Consider the following 19,738-nt stretch of genomic DNA (forward strand, 5'->3'; position numbering starts at 1 on the left):
CTGAAAAGTGTCCAAAAACAGTGCATTAGTGAGTGACATGTTAAAATGAACAGAGCGACGGATATTTCAAAACGGACACCATTTTCGCGATACGAGAGTGCTGCCGCCTGTCAGATAAACTTGTAGCTTCAAAAATAATTCAAATGACATGATAAAAAAACGGCGTTGACGTAATTGAATCGATTTATGCTCCAAATTTCTATTGATGAATACTAATTTACATATGATACCTATTATATTTGTGTGGTTTCATACATTTTTGTATGCTTACCTATGTATTTTTATAGTCTGTTTCGGTAATAAATAGGTAATTTATGCTCCATTGTCATAGAACAGATAATAAATAGAATACCGATAGGCTATATTAAATACGCCGCACGTTGAAGCAGGGTTTTTCAATGTGTGAGTGTCCTACGAAGATGAAGCACACATTATGCACGAGCAATAGTGTGTGTTATACACCAACATTAAATGAGCGTACATGCATAAACCGAGCGCAGTTTTTAGTATTCGACGTATAATGTTTCTTGACACGTGTGTAAGTTTAACCCGGTTTCTTCCTTACTCGAGACGGTAACCTGCTATTGCCTTACCCGTTAGGTATTTCAGTTTCCATTATTTCTGAGTTCCCTTTCCATTGTCCTTACTGACTATAAAAAATAAACGGAATGATAAATGAATATAATATATTACTTATAATTATTCTTATGAACACTAGGATAATGTGTACCTACCTTTTTACCTATTCTCAATAACATCAAGTTTTCTGAGAAATATTGCCATTATTTATCAACGTATTACCTATCGACATGACATCCGTATCCGTCATACTGAGTATACAAAGTAAACGGAATAATAAATGAATATAACTTATAAGATAATTTACCTATCCTCAATAACAACAAGCTTTCTGTGAAATATTGCCATTTATCTACGGATCTATTAACACACGTTCGCGAAGGTTATCTTAATGTTTGTCGCATTGAAGTATAATAATTATAAGTTATATTATTTCGAGTAGTATCTACACTCCAACGCTGTGTCATTTCTATGGCAGTCGACAACTAATGAACTCGCCTGTTCAGACTTGTTTCGTGGCTTATTTAGTATTTAGTGAGAGGTGGTGGGGGTCACTACTCGGCAGAAATAATAGAATAAAATGGATCGACTGGACTGACGATTTTACTAATTTACTCGACTAAATTTGTCTGTTCAGACACGCTTATTTACCAAATTACTTGCTACTCGACTAAATCACTGGAACGGTCCGAACAAGCCTCTACCCTACTGGGTATGATAAAATGTAGAAAGTGTGGAATAAACTTAAAAGCATGTTAAAGAATACGTTATTTTCAATGGTTACGTCTAACGAATGATATGAATTAAAGTGTGTCACGTAAATATAACGCGCATTTAATGTTTGGGGATAGTCGGCACACTTTGAGTCCCTTGGTTTTATGGCATTAATAAATAAAGAAAACCCTGCATCAAAAGTGCTACGAAACATGGCATAGTAAGGAATTTTGTGTTACCTGATTCAGACCATGGACCTATTGGGTTGACTGAATGTCTTATAAGAATATCTAATTTTAAACACTATATAATAGGAATTCCAATCCCGGGATCCGGAGCTATTTTCGATATCTATGAATCCCGGGATTGATTTTTTTATAAATTTTTATGGAAAATAACATAAAAAAACGAAAATATAACAGAAAAAATACTTTTAATAACAAATAACTACATTAGAAATAAACTGAGTTTGATTGAAGTTTGATTTATATTTATGTGTAAGTTGCCTATTCATTTTATTTTTTCACACAAATTAATAAAAATGACAAAGATTGGAAAAAAACTGCTTCGCACTATTAACAAAGTAATTCTACCATGATCACATACGTTTTACGCAGTTTCATATTTGGCTGACTAATTAGATTTATGAAACGGAAAGGTCGTAAGTACACCATGATTTGCTTTACTATTTTAAATCTCACTAACCCATTCATCAAGTCTTTACTATCACAAACAGTAATCTCATATTAAATTCACATTATTATTTATATAACAATATTATTTACTCCATTAAACTTATGTACTTCCAAGATTTAACGTATACAATATTAACAATAAATATCATAAATTATACTAGATTTATTTTCGACCGATTTTATTAATTTTATTTGTAAATATAGAAATTTTATATTAACAATGGAAAAAAATGCCAATCCCGGGACCAGGTCAAATTGTAATCCCGAAATTCCGGGATCAGAATTTTGGCTCGGGATTGGATTCCCTACTACAAATAGTATAACCTTCTCAGGAGGCGACGCTGGATTATGGAGGTAAAGATGATGATAATATTATCTCTAAACGATCAGGCCTGATCATGCTTAACGGTCACGTATTGTCAGTATATCGTGGGTCCTCACCTGGACATTGGGTAACCAAATAAGTTTAAATAAAATAAAATAAATAATCTCTGCTATCGTTAGGAATGAACAACCGAGAAGAAACCCTGCAGCTCCTCCGCAGTTAACTGGAAAAGAAAGAATATTTAATTACTATTTAAAAAGTGGGGTTCCGGTGTTCTAAGCAGGGGGTTGCCCCCTTTGAAATCCAACACGACAACCTTAAAAATAGATAATTATAAGATAAAAATAACTTTTTATATACAACGTTTTTTTTAAATTTCTGTTGAATCATATAAACTTGACTTCACTAATTTAAACGATCAAAAAAATTGTACCATCGTAGGACCATCCGCTTAGCAACTAATAATGGTGTCTAAATAACTGTTCATACAAAATAGAATTAAGTAAAAATTAATTCAATTCTACTAAAACATGGCTAAAAATACATTGGCATCGTGTTCTGATATATTCTAAAAGTTTCAAATGTCTAGCTAGTCGGGAAGTTAGTTAATAAAAATCGATTGCAAGATTTGTACCGGACAAAGAACTACCGGACAAATAAGAATACAAGCTATGAAAAACGTTGTAATAAAATGGCATGTGAAATGTTATCTACAGTTTAGTCTTTCTGCCAACTGTTAGGTTTGTGGCTGTTTCCGTTTCCTAAACTATATTATATTATGTCTACGTTACAAGTTGAGATGCTTTTTTGTTACTATATTCATTTTGTATCATTAACCTAAAATCTCTATTTGTTATTGGTTAGGCACGTCATTAATGTCTCCACAATCAGCCTCATTGCGATCATTGATGTTCATAATTTAATTATATGAAATCATACTATTGAACGCGCACTTGAAAGCCAACTGGCCGCAACGTGGTCGAGGTCATGGCCGCATTTTATGAATATATAATAAATATTATATTTTGAAAACATCTAATGCATATACACACTAGAAAAAATCGTTTATGTAGAAAGAAATACGCCGCGCGACGGGATTTGAATCTGTATCTGCTGGATTCGTGCCATTATGTTTTACCATTAAGCTACGGGCGCCTTAGATAATTACGACGATTTTAACTAGTAGTTAATTAAGGAATTATTTGATACCTACCCTAATTTAATATACAAAAACCGATGGCCAACCTTATAACGCAATTATATAAGCATTTCATGTAACAACTACTAGGTAAAATTGTCATAATTATCTAAAGCGCCCGTAGTTTAATGGTAAAACATACTGGCGTGAATTTAGCAGATACAGGTTCAAGTCCCATTGGACATCGTATTTTTTTATACATAAACGATTTTTTCTAGTGTGTATGTGCATGACATGTTTTCAAAATATGTATATTCAGTATATAGAATGTTACATTCTGAAATCTTGTGTTTTATGAAAATATATTTATTTTGTTGGAAATTCAGATTATTATATAAATCTTCAATTTTTTTAAATTATTTTATTTATATACAAATTTATTTACCACTTCTACACCCGTTATGTATAATATGCAGACGCGATTTCATGACACTATAAACGTATATGAACGAAAAGATTTTAGTGCTACACTTTCTTGTCACAAGACAAAGCTGCATGGGACTCATGATGTAGCAACCATTCACCTTGGTGCTTAAAGAAAGTGTTTAAAAAATTAAAAGGATTGTTAGTTGCCCTCTGTTATTTTTATCTTTAGTGACATGAAGTGTCTTCTGTACCCGTGTACTGAAACTTTGTCGAAACAGTGGAGTTAAGAGTTGAAGATGATGAATATATTCAATTAACAGATTGTGCATTAATATGTTAGTATGGTTAACTATTGATAAGCCACAAAAATGCATAATGGTTTATATGGGGTCTACGGGAAACTGGTTTTAATATCACGTAAGAAATTATAATATTATATACATACCAAGAACTTCAGTGAATCCAAATATAACATCTCGTTTGAGGCGCATCTTTGGGTAGTCTCTCAAACCGTACTTCACCTGCGTCCACCTGTACCATTGCATGTACTGCTCGTCCTGTTGAGTGAATATATCAGCATTGCACGTGGGCATGCAGTGGCACTCCTTTGATTTGCCAATTGTGCGCAGTATTTCGGCTTGAGAGAGTGCACATGTCAGTTCAGATGCTCGACATATACGCTCTTTAGCTAAAGTCAAAATAGAAAACTATAAAAATTGCAACTCAGGCATAAATAAGTTTTCAAAATACCAAATGCTTATTAGGACTAGGGATTGCAATACCGGTATTCAATTATTTATTGATATGTACCGACATACGGATTTCAAAAATCCCCAACTATCGGTAATTTCGTTATTAAGAAAGTATATACCTATAAGTATAATATGTTTTTGGAAAATGAATTTTATGTTATTTTTCAATACTTACTGAATACTATATTGTATATTAAATTTATTATATAAGTTTAACGCTGCCAAAACGCAAATATATTGACCGAAACAACAAAAGTTAAATAATATTAAAACAAAATCCCTTAAGTATATTTATAGATTTGTCGCGATGGATTAACATATTTCGAAAAAGAAAATATTCATGGCAAATATTTCCAATTATTCTATAACCTATTGATCCAAGATTGATAGTATGTATATCCTACAAGAGTTGCATTTGAGAGAGATTTTCCATGTACCCAGACTTATAGGATCTGTAAAAATTAGCAGTTCTAAAATATTATGATCTATACATATTTATTTTATAAAGGTCAACATAATAATTAATATAGATAGATACTTTAGGTTGATATAAAATAGTGTATTTAATAAATTACCTATACTAGTTAGTACTTATTATAATATGGTTTGACGAATACTGGTATTCAAAAAGAAATACCGATATACCGGTATTAATATATTCATTCAGTATTGCAAATTGCAATCCTTATTTAATACCATAACGTGTAACCCCCTCCCAAGTTGTATGTATTACCAATAGTATGTTGATTCATCTTGAGAGAACAATTATTAACAACTAATGGTCCGACTTTTGTACATAAATACATTCTCCCTGCCTGTAGTCATTTATAGTGCCAAACTGAACTGAAGTTTTTGAAAATCAGTAGTAAAGAACTTCCACTTCCACTTCCACTTCCACTTCCACTTCCACTTCCACTTCCACTTCCACTTCCACTTCCACTTCCACTTCCACTTCCACTTCCACTTCCACTTCCACTTCCACTTCCACTTCCACTTCCACTTCCACTTCCACTTCCACCTCCACTTCCACTTCCACTTCCACTGCCACTTCCACTGCCCCTTTCACTTCTACTACACTTCCATGTCCACTACCAATTGCACTTGCACTTGCACTTCATTATCCTGATTAAGATTGAGATCTTCATTCTCATACTTTCCGAATCTTTATACTCATTCTAATTTTCATTCAAATGTAATTTCACCTCTACAACGAGTGACCAAAGTTAGCATTTTTTTGATAATGTCTAATTGAAGTAGACGGACCCACTCCTGATCATTGTTAAATAAATGGAATAAGTACTGCTTTTTGTATTTTATTTCAATTAAATTAATACAATGTAAAACCAAGAATAATTAATTGCCAGTTTACACCATTAAAGGGTTACCAGGGGTTATTAATAATTTGCATAATCTTACAAGTCTACAAATTTAACGCAAATAAGAAAATATTGTTATATAACATTTAATATGTTAATTTTATCTGTTAGAGCGCTTACTATCGACAACCCACACATCGTAAAAATGACATATTAACCATTTCGTCACGTCAGAAAATGACTCAATGGTAGGACATTAGAGTATAAATTAAGTCAAATAAGTGTAAAATTACTTACGAAGTTTCCTGTAGAAGTGTGGAATACAGCCGCAGATTTCAACAATTTTCTTTGCTCTGCATTCAATGAGGCAGAGATTATATGAATAAACTGGACTTCGTTGCAAAATTCTTTCGTCAGCATACCTATAAAAGATGATATAAATATATATAGGATTGTAGTGGAAACTTATATTATATTCATTCAAACCATACAATATTTAAAAAAAAACCCGTTTTAAAGTAAATTTAAATAATGCAATTTGATAGGCATTTCATGTAAAACATGCTTGCTAAATATATCGTAATTATGTGGGTGGCTCGTAGCTTAATTTGTTAAAGCATATTGGCGCGATGTCAGTGGATATATTGGTTCAAATCCCGTCAGGTGTTGTATTTTTTCAAATGTGAGTAATTCCAGTGGGTATAAATAATATGTGAGGTATTTACAAGTTTATTTTTGTATCTTCAATATACATATAGAATGTTACATTCTCAAATCTTGTGAATTATTATTGGCTGAATAAAAGAAATGGTTATTAAAGCTAAATTAGTTGATAAGGTTTCCAAAATATGAAGTATTTGGATTTTATTGACGATTAATTTCATTAAAATGAACAATGGAAGGATCTTATCTATTCTTAAGTTAAATTAATATTTAAGCAGACACAAATATTTAATCCTTGTAGTGTTAATAATAATATGACAACTGAAAAAGCTATTGACTAATAAACCAACGTGAACAATTTAACAAAGTGTGTGATATTAGAATTATTAAAAGTAAATGAATAGAATACAGTAAATTATATTTTTTTTAAGTTTTTTTAATATTCTACAAGAACCAGTTTAAGTATCTATCTTTTAGCCTTTCAGCATCTTCAGGTAATATGTATATCTGACATCTGATGTATATATGTTTTTTTTAGCAGACACAAGTGAGTAAATCATTGTATTATCTATGTCAGTTGTATAATATATAACATAGAGAAAGATGCCGAATGGTCAAGTGAGACAAGTCTGAGTAGCTAAAACGATTCACGTTACGAAAAAGTATATAACTACTGATAATTGAAATTGTCATCAATTATTACATCAAATGTCATTCAACATTTTAACCTGTTTTTAAACTGTGGCCAATACTACAGTACTAATACATAATAATAATATACCTGCATTCTCTCTGCTCTGCCGATAGTTCCCGAACGCGTTCAGTCGAGTAAATACTCAGTGGTCTCATTAAAAGTGTTCTGTATGATAGACTGGGCCCATAGTAGAATTTGTCACTCATCTGAGGCATCTCTAACGGTCCATGTATATATAACTAAAAAATCAAAGCGATTTTTTAAAAAAATAATCTTGAGTATCTTTGAGGGCTAAGTTTCTATTACAATCTGTTAACTTTATAATAATTGAGATAATCATATTGTTTAATTGTATAAATCAAGATTTCATGGTCACATCATTATTATATTAATAGATTAAAATGAAAGTATTATACACATTGTCGTACATCACGTATGTCCGTTCATCATCGTCATCAGCCAGAATGTAAATACTGCCGGATGAAGGCCTCTCTAAGCTGATTCCCTTTCTCTCGGTCCTGTGCGTTGCGTTGCTACGTAATTCCGCAAAACTTAACCCTTTCATCGATCCAGCGGCCTCTAAGTTTTCCTTGCGGACGTTTCCATTTGAGGTTTTTAGCGAACTCTATTACATTGCAAAACCTATGTCTGTTTTCTTATCTAATCATACCGCTTTTTTTCCTTTTGCGTTATGCCCAGCATGTACTACTCCATACCACGCTATGCTACTTAAATATTCTGCATCTCTATTTTACGTACGGTCCATGTTTCTCACGCATATTTGATTACGGGAAACATACACTGGTTAAACACTTTGAGCTATAGGCACAGTGGGAGGTCATTTTTGAAGACATTATTCAGGCTTTAAATTACTCTGCAAACAATGTCATTAAAAATACACCTATCTATATAGACACTTGTTGTCCCAGATATATGTAGTTTTTTGCCTGTTCGAATTGAGTGCCATTGATAAGGATCTCTTTTTTTTCCGCAAACCAGTTGAACATGACTTTCGTCTTTGTTACATTTATTTTCAAGCCTACTTTTTTGCTTATTTCAGCGAGTTCCTGCATTCTGCTTTGGAGGTCTTCTGAGTTTTGCGAAAAAATTACTATGTCATCGGCAAAGCGCAGATGACTCGGTATTCTACATTAATTATGGGGCTCCCTTTGTAATTCCAGTCAAGTTGCCTGACGTGCATTGTACGTTAGGTGTTTGTAATAATAGCATTTTCTTATTATTTCTATTGTCTATTATATACTTATATCATCGTGCATTATATCCTTAATTTTATTAAAAAATTACAATATAAAGTGAAATATTTTGGGAAACTTTCCATTGGACTTTAGAATTGACTCGGAATTTTAGAGAAATGAAATATTTTGCGTTCCTACCCCAAATTATTAATTTTCGACCTTTAAAAGGCATGTCAGGTCTTTACCTTGATTAAGCATTTATAATAATAGGTTTATCACTTGGTATTTATCATATATTATATAAACATAGTTTTACATAATATATGGTCAGGTTCTTTAAGCATGAATACCGAAATTTACGTATGAGTTTATGACGCACATACCTAATGTATTAATATTTATATTTTTATATAATATACTGTGTAATGAGAATAAAATACTATATAACACCGGAAATTAATAGTTATTCTAGATATTCAAAGTTATAATTAAGTAGAGGAGTGGGATTTTTATGGGAAATTAATGAGGAGTGATTGTGTTACCTAGAATTATAACTCACATATTTGAAAAATCGAGTTTTGAGATAATCGCAAAAAACCAACAGAGCATTGTTACTTGTAATGAGAAGAAAAGTATTGAACTCCTTTGAAAATTAATGAGTGAGTGAGTCGATTTACATTTTTTTTAAAATAAATATAATACTCAAGGCTGCAGACTCACAACACACTGTGTGAACTAGAAGTCCCTGATTGGTTTGAAAGGCCTTGTTGACAGAACTCATATTGTTCATTAAAAAATGTAAGTTATGACACTAATAGTCAACTTTTCACACGGTTTAAAGTAACTTTTGATAGCCAACTACTTTTCTTTTTATAGATTATTGTCTTTAAAATCACTTGGTATATTTAACTCAAAAATGATAAAATTGCAAAATGTGACTTATGACTCTAGGCGACTCCATTAGTAATTAAAAGTATTTCGGTTAAAATATTTATTTAAAAAGTTTAAAGCTACATACTGATTTTAAATCTACATCTTTCTTCGTGTAATAAAAGATTTTAACATTAGTATGTTCAACTGCTTCGCGGGTCAAAAAGAGATCCGAATCAATGGCACTCAGCTCGAGCAGGTGAAAAACTATGTCTATGTCTACAAGTGTGTATAGATGGATGTATATTTGATAAAATTGTTTGCAGAGTAAAGCTGGACTAGAGTGCTTTTGGCCGCATGAATTTTGTTTAAAAAAATGATCTCCCACTTTACCTAAAGCGCAAAGTGTTCAGTGTGTGCTTCCCGTAATCATATATGCGTATGAAACATGGACCCTAAGTAAAAGAGAGATGCAGAAATTTAGAGAAGTACAGCGTGCGTGCTGGGCATAACGCGAAAGAATAAAAAGCAGAATGATTAGATAAGGAAACAAACAAGGGCTTGCAATGTAATAGAGTTTGCTAAAAACCTCAAATGGGCCGGACACATAGCTCGAAGAAGGGACAATCTAGTATTACTCAAGAGATACAAAACGTCCGTAGGGTAGACCTAGAGGCCGCTGGATCGATGAAAAGGTTTAGTTATGAGGAAGTGCGTGGCAACGCAACGTACATAACTGAGAGGAGTGGAATCAGCTTGGAGAAGCCTACATCGAGCAGTGGATAGGTTCAGGCTGATGATGATAAACATACCAAGTATAGTAAAAGCTTTCTTAAGAATAATACTTCACTACCTACGCCAAAATAATGTGTTTCAATTACCGTTGGGAAATGGCTAACATCTGTAATATTTAAATAAAGGTCTCTTCATTATATCCTCTGCTATATTACTGAGGATGGTAATCGGTGAATAAACAAGCGTTGCCAACAATTTTCTTCCTACACTCGGATCTTATTACATCTATTATTGTTGATTCAGTCACTTTGTTGATACTCCATCTAGAAGGTGTACACCCTCGTGACGTCTTTTCTTCTACGCAACCAGAGTTATTAGCAGCTCTTTTTACCACGTAACAATAGAATTTTTAAATTATAAAAAGTTCACAGGGTAGATCTAGAGGCAGCTGGATCAATAAAATGGTTAGGTTTTGAAGAAGTACGTGGCTACGCAATGCACAGGACCGAGAGAAGTGGAATCAGCTTGGAGAAGCGAGAAACCTTCATTCAGCAGTGGATAGATTCAGGCGGATGATGATATTTAACTAAGTTATGGGTATTTAAAAAAAAATATGTAATAAAAATATAATATGAAATTACGAAATTATAATGTTAATACTGTGTAATCTGTCACTCATATCATGGCATGCTCCAGTGGGATTGATTCTTGGTAAAATGTAGAAATTAATGAATATTTACTTACACTATAACCTATTTCAAAGTCAGAGAGCTGTACAAATAACTCTCCATCCAATTGATGAGCAGGGGTGAGTTTCTCTGGAACAATAGACCAGTTTTTCGAAGCCCAGTACCTTAAACATATTATAATTCGACAATACCAAAAAGATATATGACATACGTGTACTACTTATGGTAGTGGTCCACTTGATAAATATCACATAAGTCTTGCATTCTAGTTGGTTAATTATATAAAAATCACACGTAATTATTCTATATCAGCCATACACACATAGAGAGAGTAATGTGAGAAGTTGCAAATTCGTAACGGAGATGCTCTTGCTGGTGGGGTTTTTGGAATACTAAAAATTAATTTCTATTCTAATGAATTTAAGTTTTGTACTATTCCATTTTAGTCGTTTTTTGCAACCCGGGATTCGCCTTTCGGCATCTTCAGGCGCTATGTATAAACTCCATTACCTACAAATCAAGTCAAAGGTCACAATAAAAAATATATCAAACAAATAATTATGAATAGTTGAGGTGTTAGTAAAAAAAACCCCTATCTTATTAATAACAATACACTCGGTAAGCATATTATATTAAATTATTGTCAAAACCTAATAAAAGATCATTAGAAGGTTCTTATAAACAATAAAAATACTACACTTAAGACGTGTAAAATCGTAAATTCTGGGAACAATGGTAACGTATTGGAAATTAATGAAGTTAACCAATAAGATATTATATAATATATATGATATCAGTCTTTAAAAGTTATTAGTTAAACAATTAATATTTAATAATATTCTTACATGGTACCTACCTACTTTTTTATTTTTTATAATAATATTTTTTTTAAATATAACAAATCCACAAATAAACCCAGCTAATATTAATATTTATATATACACGTATACATACCTAAATCCACGTATATACATTCTCATACATATATTATGTCAATACCATTGACCATTATAGTCTCTCATGCAAATCATCATATTATAGGATATAGCAATGGGCTACTAGGAAAGCTAAGTTGATCATTCAAGATAGGTAAGTTCTACAAGTGTGCTCTATTTATTTCTAATAATTCTTGGTAGAATAATTTATAATCACCCGTATGACTGTGAAGTAATTTTGCACCTTTTTCAATGTCAAACTTAAAAAAAATAATTGTTTATCTAATACAATTTTTTATAGATTGATATTACTAATATATCTCATTAGTTAACTGCATTAAATTTCTAATACGTTGCCATTGTTTTCCCAGTATTGATGATTTTTTATACATTCTCTTGAATGAAGTAATAGAATATAGTGTAGTTGATTATTATCTAATGGTCTGTTATTAGGGTTTTGACGATGTATACGCGTATTGATTGTATTATAAGTGCTAGGGATTTTTTACAAACACTTCAACTATTCATTATTTGTTACTTATATTTTTTATTATGATCCTTGACTTAATAGCTATGTGTTAAAGTTTTAACCTATTTTATTGTATTAATTTGTTATATAAGTTAAAGTTAATTGTATTCAACATACATAATTTTGAAAAACACTTTCTGATTGCCAAAGTAGCTTCATTTGGAAGAGCGCTGATGAGTAGGTATTAAAATTGACCAATAGTTAAAATTTTTCGCAATTAGTATGTCACTGCGTAGCATAGAAGTAATGCGCGGATGGGGCGTAAACCCGGGAGATGCAGGATTCGATTCCCTGCCGGGGTGGCTTTCTTTCTTCAAAAAAAGATTTTTTCTATATAATAATATATTCTCTCAGAAAGTTTTTCAAAATTATGTATCTTCAATAATTAGAATGATACATTCTTAAATCTTATGAATTATTCGTTGAATTAAAGAAATAGTTAATTATTAATTGCATTCGTTGTCAGTGTGTATTTGGTGAGTGCACATATTGTCTGAAGATACCGAAAGACGAAAACCGGGTCGCAAAAAACGACTCAAATGGAATAGTACAAAATTTAAATTCATTATAATTTAAATTCAAATTCCATCAAGTACCTTCTGTCGATAGTATAAATATTGAAAACAAATAAGTATGACCGAAAGAGTTTAATGTGCACTATTTCTGTCAGATCTCTCATAGCATACTTAAACTATTATGGTTTGGTTTTGGGAGGGTTTAATTGAATTTTAAAAACTAACGAGCACCATCTCCCAGGCCAGGATTTGAACCTGGGACCCACAACATTATAATCTGACGAGTAAGCCGCTCGGTCATCGTGGACTATTATTTGCTGGATATGAAATGGGTGTCTGTCATCATCGATCAATGCGGCAGTTGTGTGTTTTTATATCGCGCGATAATATTCGGAGTGTGTGAAATAGCTTTTTTAGTTACACAATAAGTTATTCAGAATACGTATTTTTACAAATCGCGCTAAAAAGTGGATAGCAAAGCAGTGAAATAAGTCAAAGAGATTGAGAAAACTGAAGAGAAGGTTTGAAAGAAGGAGAATGTTTATACTAACGGCAATGAATTATATACTGCCATCATAGAGTTGAGAGAGTAACAGAATCCGAGCTCCAAAATTGTTTTTTGTACTGGAACTTTAAAGCTTAGTGATGTCAAGACTTGAGGAACGAAGTCGGCTTGGAGACTCTCCAGGAGTTGGACATATTTTTCTGGTGGAATATCTGGATGATCATCAAGAACTACCATACTTGAACTCAAGATTGTGACGTTTGATAGGTGTAGAATAAACTCGCGCAGCTTTTCTTTATCGGTTACATTGAAGTCACTAAAAAAGGTTATTATAAATTCAATTATTTTAATATATTACATACAGAATTAAGAAAATGTACTTATCAAAAATCCTTGATAATATTATATTATATTAGTAACGTAACGTCTTGGATAACTCCTGAAGCCACATATAAAACAATAATATAAATAACTTCATTTTAATTACAAAGTTGAACTTAATAGAATTTTAAATAGTTGAGATAGCGTAGTTATTAGTAATATTCGCATGAATCATATACGAATCGATAGTTTTATAAAAATGATAATATCATGGACAGTCATTGATATGATTTCGAATCCCACTTGGTTCAGCATTCTAATTTTTAAATTGGAAAGAATAGACTTTCACGTAACAATATATTATTAAACTGTAAAAAAATATATCATCATCATCATCAGTCGAGGTTGATCTACTGCTGGATAAAGGCCTCATCTAGCTCCTTCTATTATTCTCGGTCTTTAGTTCTTTGCTGCCACGTACAGCCACCGAACTTTATGAATTCGTCCATTCAGCGGATTTGAGGGCGTCCCTGTGGACGTTTGGCGTAATTTGTGAGCGATACGTCCAGATCATTGACATTTCATTTGCTTAGCGACCTCTATCACCTAGCATACTTTTGCTGCTTCTGTATCAATTTTTCTTTTGTGAAAAAAATATATATCAAGGCAAATACAGAACTCAAAAATCTACCATCTATAGCCGCCTTTTGCATAGAATAGACCCACTGCTGTACCAAATATGGCTTTACTTGCGTTTACAACAATACTATTTTATTGTATTAATATATTTTATGTGGTCATGAAAATAAATTTAAATTTTTCATAAGGTCAGAAAAGACAAAGTATCATAATGACGTTTTTCCTAAAAAAATACAGGTTATTTAGACTAACAAAACCTCACAAAAATACTGCAAATGCTTCGTTTTAGACCTCCCCACAGCACTCCATCCCTAAATAATAATATTTATATATATAAAATAAAACTTAACTAAAAATATTTTAATAAATCTTACTTTACGACTTTATCTAGTTTTAAAATGTCGATTTCCTTGAAACAAATAGTGGCAGCTGGGAAGCTCGTATTCCAAGATAAATAGTCTCTTTCCATTGATATCACAGTCGGAGAATACTAAAACAGAAATTTAATACAAATAATTTTTCACTATCAAGTTTCTACAAAATTATTAAAACATAAATATTGTATGCAATATACTTTAACTATAAAGCATTCTGTCAATGGCGTTATATGATTTTCGGTATTTTTTATCCCTTGTTCATTAATTTTATTCAATAGTACAAATTCGTAAAAAAAAAAATTTAAATCTCAAAAAAGTTTGTATTTGAATAGATTTACAAAATAAATTCACCACAGAACAGTTTCCGATAGGCTATACCTAACGTGACCATTTATTTTTACCCCCAAACCGGGACACCTGAAAAAGGTATGTAGGTACTTATCTGAATACGGCGTCTCACAATTTTATACAATACTATTATTGACAAGATAGTAATGTTTTTATTCGGTTACCTATTTTATTTATTTATTTGAAAATTATCGGTATGTTTGAGTAGGCGCATGAAACGCATGAGTTCCCATATATTTTTTCATAGTAAATATTATTATTTTATTTATTCATGAAAAGTACATACAGGTAAGTAATACATGAAAATTTATCTGGTGTTATATTTTTCCGAAGAAAAATTTTTTTTAAGTATGTATATCTGGTGTTGATTTAAAAAACAAATGAAATTCTTGGCAGGATTTTTTCGAATTTACTTTTATAATTAACATTGTTTTAAGGACATTTACCTTCAACTGTGTTTTTATACTCATCCGCAACTTATTCATAAGAAAAAAGACCCTTTCAACTGGTGCATTAAACATAAATTCAATAATTACATGAAAATTATTGTGATTCAAATTATTGGCGCGAAAGTGTTCCACCCAACGACTTTCGGTTGAAACATTCCTAGTGTTCAATTCAGACACTTTTTGCGGTGTCATATAGTTAGAAATAAGTGAATACTCATCAAATATTGCTGTATCTTGGTCACAAGTTTCTTTCTTTTCGAAAACGGGACATTTTGGCGTCGCGAAGCTGTGTTCGGGGACACCGGGACACGCCGCCTGAAAACGGGACTGTCGCGGTGAAAACGGGACGTCTGGTCACATTAGCTATACCCCACACATTATAGACGTGCAATCGTGTGTGTTGCAACCTTCAAATACACCGATATTGGATGAGCGTCAGTGTATAAACCTAGGGACGGCAGGTTATATGAAAGTATGGTAAAGCAGGCTAGTATGGTGGGGCGGGCTGGTAATCAATTTGTGGCAAAATTTGAACGTTAACATTATATTATATGGGTACGTTATAATGACCAAAGTAAATCCTCTGTGATGCCCTGATTTTTTTTTATCGCGTCACTATTTCTCGTAAGTTATCGGCTATTGTTGGCTTGCTTCATTCAGCTGTATGAGAAAGCCGATTTCTTGCCCTTCTTTTAATTTAATACCTCTATGGTATAAACCAAGAGCAGTTATCAGAACGAAAGACAAGTGTATTTTTGACATAATATGTTTTAGGTATTTCAGTTCCCATTATTTCTGAGTTAGTCACCTGAAAATCACATATTCTAAAAACCCCCTTTATAAGATCGTCTGCTAATTTATGGCGTGATGTCATATATGAACAGCGCCTTAAATATAAATGATGACTTTTGTGTTAATACACCTTAAACCGAGGGGGATTCGAACACACTTACTCACTTACTGGGCAAGGAGTCTGGTCATTAAGTTATCAACACAGGTTTCTGGATATTTTACATGCAGATACCGTGTTTTAAATTAAATTGCCATGGAACTAGAGCTATCCATAATATCTGTGAGGGTGAAGGTAAGTAATTGGTAATTGAGTCGTTCCTGAAGGAGATGAGTGGGCAACGTCAAAAGTATGTTTGTGAAATTGTCCATAAAACTGAATGGTCTTAATTAGTTATATAATTACTATCTACTGAATTCTATTCAAGCGGTCGTTATGATTACTTAAAATTTTCCGTATGACGTACTTAACTATACATAAGACATAAAATATTTGTGTCATAATAATAACTTATCATTTCTCATCATATGTTATAATATACACATAATGATCATAGGTATTCCAGTGGCGAAGGGTGAAGGTAGGTATAAAATTCCACACTAAACTTTATCAGTCATAAGTATTTGTTGTCATTGAACTAAGACTATAATTTATTGACGGTGCTGGCGTGGAAGACCTGGCAGCGACGGTGGGATGAATCAACCAAGGGCCGGCACACATATATGTTTTTCCAAATATTAAATGGCGATTGGAGATAACCAAATATCTGACTCCTGACCATCACACCAGTCAATTTGTGACTGGACACGGTGGGTTCGCTGGCAAGCTCTTTGAGCTTGGACTTGTAAGCCGTCCGACATGTCCATGCGGAGGGGAGATTCAGGATGCCAACCACATCCTCTAGGAATGTCTTAGAATGTGCTCCGAACGGGAGGAGATGCTCAGGTTGGTCCAACCAGCTGTTGGGCCCATCGGGCCGTCCGACTTGGTTGCTACTAAGGCCAATTATCTTGCATTTAAAAAATTTGCGGCATCTTACTGCGGGCGTGAAGATCTCTTCACATAATTTTTGCTGTCCGTATGATTAGCTTCATTATTTTGTTTTATATACACTAGAATAATTTTTATTTTCATAATTTCCCTGTGCTCTTCTCTCCCCGGCACTTTGCATTAGAAAGTAACTTTAAACTCAGTCAGGGCTCACTCTGAGCGTAGAAACCTTAGTCCTGGGTATCTCCTCCTAGGACATTCCCGGCCTAAAACTTAACTAGACGCTTCACATCGCCAATGTAGGGCCACGTGATACGCCCGATTAAGACCGGGTGTGGTGCGTGGCGGGTTTTGGTTTGGAGGGATTAACTTCAATGATGGTGTTGGTTAGTTTTTAAAATTCAAAATTAAACCCAGCGAAAACCAAGCCATAATAACATCATTTTGGATATTTTATAGATAGAATAATATATTTTATCTAATAATGGTTTGGGCAGGGCAGGGCTTAATTAATTTAAACAAACCAACCAACATCATGGTGTAATATGTATTCTGATTTCGTCAAAAAGTATAATTGAAAAAGTGCGCACTAGTTTATCGGATCGCCCTAGCATACCAAATCTATTATGGTTTGGTTTAGGAATGATTTCATTGATTTTGAAAAACGATCAGCGACAAAATTTAGTGTGCACTATTTATGTCGGATCTTAACAGCCTACTTCCACCCTTCACCACTGAGGTATCGATATGGAAGGGTTTGTTTCACTATAATTAAAACCAAAAATTCAGGGAAATTAAATATTAAGTATATTTCACTTTTCACACGAGATACAAGCGTATCCGGAATTTTGTACGTAAACAGTTCACCGCAGGACACTTATTCGTGCGCCGCAGTACGTGAAACATGAGTTCGTGTAACATTATTTAATCAAATGACGAGTTCTTCGTTGAACATTTCACCGTGGAGTATATTTGTACGTATGCTACAAACAACATGTGCCGTATTTTATAAGATGTCTTTACTAGGTTAAGTTAGGGTTAATCTAATTGGAACAATACTATTTGCAAACTATCGCTGCATTTTGTAGGATACGTACAAATGTATTCCACGGTGAAATGTTCAACGAAGAACTCGTCATTTGATAAAGTGTTATACGAACTCATGTTTCACGTACTGCGGCGCACGATAAGTGTCCCACGATGAACTGCATACGTACAACTTGCATGTAACCAGATACAAGACATAGTTATTGCCTGAAGTAACAAAACTTTGGCGAAGCAAAAAACGGCGGCGAGTTAGGTTAGGCGGTTTCATGGGCTAGTTCCCGACTACCGAGGACCTACCCTCTATCTTTCCATTCACGCAGAGATAAGTAACGGTACTTTTTTCACTTCTTTGTTTCGTTGTGCATCCCTGTCTAGTATTCCTCTAATGTCTCATTTAAAAGTTACATATGAGGGGTCTAATTACAAAAAGCGATAAGTCCACAATTCAATATTTTCGGGAAACAACGTTTTTATGTTTCAAGCTTCAATTATTTGTTTTAACGTGAGATTATTTTTTTCGCTGTATTCTATGTCAAAATTAGAACAAAATGACAATTTGTTTCAGCCGATAAACTCTTAAATGTAATAAATATAGGCAAAATAAAATTTGACGGAGCGCTACTTGTACCTCACTTTTTAATTTATTCCGCATAAGGCACATATTTCCGTGGCACTGTCATGAGTTTATCAGATGCTACAGCATGGGAGACGCCCTTTTCAATATTGAACGTTCCCTTATTGGTTGACTTAAACACGCGCGAAATCAACCAAGCTTTAAATAATATGAAACATGGACTTGTCGCTTTTTGTAATAAATTGAGACTTAAAATATTTTTTTTCGTAGGGTTATGTCGCGTTTTGGAATTTATAGATCAATACATATTGTGTAAAATTATACAAAGAATACGTGTGTTTTTTTTTCTCGATTTTGACCAAATGAGGACTTTTTTGAATTAGACGCCTCATATTATATTATTATTTTATGTACGAGTTCTTTACTTCCTAACTCTGGCAATTACAGGATTGTTGTATATATTATCAGGGTTTTATAAATGATACCACATCTGCCGCTATTGAAAAATATATCAGTAATTTTAATCTTTAAAAATGTACTTAATGTATTGGTACTTACTTTATAACGTTTTAAAATATTGTGTGTCATAAATAGCATAGCGATAATTGACATCAGAACCATGGAGATCCAAAATATTCTGAAAAAACAGAAGTTGCGTATATTATTAATGAGAAAAAAACAATAATTGCCTCTACTAACAAATTAAAAATATTCTCTTCTATCAGTAGGCCTCAGAATATACAATAATACCTATACACAATGATAACGAGATTGCGCGCCGAACCAAACTGGCATTAAGCGCATTTGGGCGCCAAAATAGTATTTTCAAATGTGACGTCTCGTTGTGTCTTACAAGTTAAGTGTTCAGCCAATGTGTACTACCAGTTAAAATATAAAAGAAATCTTAAAATAATTACAAGATAAAAA

The sequence above is a fragment of the Rhyacophila brunnea genome, unplaced genomic scaffold, assembly GCF_057557595.1.
Source record: "Rhyacophila brunnea isolate RB1 unplaced genomic scaffold, BYU_Rbru_1.0 scaffold_19, whole genome shotgun sequence".
Classification (NCBI taxonomy): domain Eukaryota; kingdom Metazoa; phylum Arthropoda; class Insecta; order Trichoptera; family Rhyacophilidae; genus Rhyacophila; species Rhyacophila brunnea.